This window comes from Choloepus didactylus, chromosome 24 (genome assembly GCF_015220235.1).
Source record: "Choloepus didactylus isolate mChoDid1 chromosome 24, mChoDid1.pri, whole genome shotgun sequence".
NCBI classification, from domain to species: Eukaryota; Metazoa; Chordata; class Mammalia; order Pilosa; family Megalonychidae; genus Choloepus; species Choloepus didactylus.
In genome coordinates, this window is record NC_051330.1 from 94,545 (window position 1) to 97,027 (window position 2,483).

The window sequence follows — 2,483 nt, forward strand, 5'->3', positions numbered from 1 at the left end:
TGTTTCCATGGAGATGTGACTCAATCAGCTGTGGGCAAGACCTTTGATTGGATAATTTCCATAGAGGTGTTACCCCACCCACTCAGAGTGGGTCTTTATTGGGTCACTGGAGTACTTTAAAAAGAGCCACACAGGCCCAGATGCAGAGAGCTGTAGCAGCTGAGAGACACATTTTGAAGACAGATGTTGGAAGCTGACTCTGACATTTTGGAGAGTACCATTTTGAAACACAAGCTGGGAGCAAGCAGATGCCAGCCATGTGCCTTCCAGCTAACAGAGGTTTTCCAGATGCCAATGAACTTTCTCCAGTGAAGGCACCCTATTATTGATGCCTTAGCTTGGACACTTTATGGCCGTAAGACTGTAACTTTGTAACCAAATAAACCCCCTTTATAAAAGCCAATCCATTTCTGGTGTTTTGCAAAATGGCAGTGTTAACAAACTGGAACAGATGGGAACCATGATATTGACATAATCTCAGAATATGTCCTCATAAAATGTCATTTATTACAAAGTGAAAACATGTTTTTCTGTGCATGGAGGAACCTGGAGGATATCTCACCTGCCTGGTTATCAAGTTCACGTCACCATGAGAGGAGTGGGTGGACCTCAGGTCCCTTCTGATGGGCTACACTGAGGAAAGCACTGATTCAGGTTGTGGTGTTCCTGCTGGGAATGCAGGTCCTGAGCCTGCTGAAGAGGAAACACTAGGCAGACCCGTGTTGGGATCATCTGTGCTCCTGAAATCTTTCAAAAATGCGAATGTGAGGAAATTTCTCAGGAAGAGTTCCAGACTGAAGTGGACTGCATGACAACGGAAAGTGACATTGTTGCGACAGTTTGGGATGGTTGTGACAGTAAGTCAAATCTGAAGGTGTCTGTGGATGGAATTTCACAATGTTGAAGTAATGCTGATTTCATGATTTGGGTTTTTGAGATTGTGTCCTAAAAGAGTGGCCTTGTTTTGGAGATAAATTCACTAGAGAAATTTTCATGAAATATGTGTTAATGTGCAAATGAATTGAAAGTGTAACAACTGGGGAATCTGAATGAAGGGATCAGGACTTCTTTGTAATGCTCTTGCAATTTTTATACATCTGATTTTATTTCAAAATAAATTACTTTTTAAAATGCCCATGTAATACCATGCCATTAAAGAATTCAGAGGCCAAGTTCACCCAAATGAAGTTCAACAAAAGTTGTGAAAGTAATTGACCTTGTAAGTCTGGATGTTCTTAAGGAAGAAAGTGTGAATGTTACATAAATAGTACTAGGCCTTTGGTGTCCTGAGTACTTTTGTGGTGTTTGTGGAAAGAGCAGGAGATTTGCATTCCAACTTTTCACAGGAACCCCTTTCTTTGCTGTATGTTCTGAAAACTGACAGCCCTTTGTCCCAGACTATAAGCCGTGGAGAAAGACATTCGCTAATATAACTCTTACTCCAAACCAGAGGCATGCTTCTGGAGAATTTTGCTTGAGCTCACTCTATGGCCTGAGGAGGTGGCCCAGATCTCAGTTACACTTTTGTGTACTTGGCTGTCTTTTCTCAGCCTGCACATGGGTGTTCCAGGTGTCATAGTATGATGACCTTCTGTAGTCAATCTAGGGGTTATAGGGTGCTGGAATTTACGTTTAGGTGCCATTATGGTATGGGTGCAAATGTAATCAGTGCACTTTCCACACAAATGAATATTCATCAAATGTATGTATAATATCAGATGTATCTAATGTATATATATTAGTTGAAGAAATATACTATTTTGAAATAAAAGTTCCTTGGTGCAAATATTTACAAATATTCATGCAACTTTTGTGTGACGCTTTACTGAACCAAGAGAAAGTAGTCAATAAAGCTCAAGAAACAACCCTGACAATATCTAAAGGTGAACAGTTATTAGAAGGCCTATCCCTTTGCTTACCATGAGTGACAGAGAATAACTTTGAAAGTATAATTGATTAATATGAAATTTAACAGACACATGAATATATATTCAAATCTGAAAGTACAGGAAAAAGAAAAATAAAGACTTTGAGGATGATCCATCACCAGATGAAGGTTTGATTATTATGGGAAAGAGGCATATAAAAATTGAGATTATGGGTGTCCTAATTTCATAATTTCACCTTTCAAATGGAGATATACAAAAACTAGATGCTTTCATAGTTTGAATTTTTAACAGGAGAAATTTAATTTCATTGAATACATATGCTTTACAAAAAGCAGTCACTGACTCAGCTCTTAAATATACTCACAATTTAAGTTCTCAAGAAATTTCATCTTAGATAGTTTTAAGAAGCATACAATAGTAGATATTGAAAATCACCATCTTGTGGTGTCCTTCAAAAACAGAATTCTCTTATGCATGAATTTTACTTAGTGAAAATTTATCCTAAATTAAAAGTGACATATTGTGGCAGCCTAAGGCCCAAGCCCCCTCCTAAATGGCAAATAGCAAGACTGCTTTAGTCAAAGACAAAGGTCA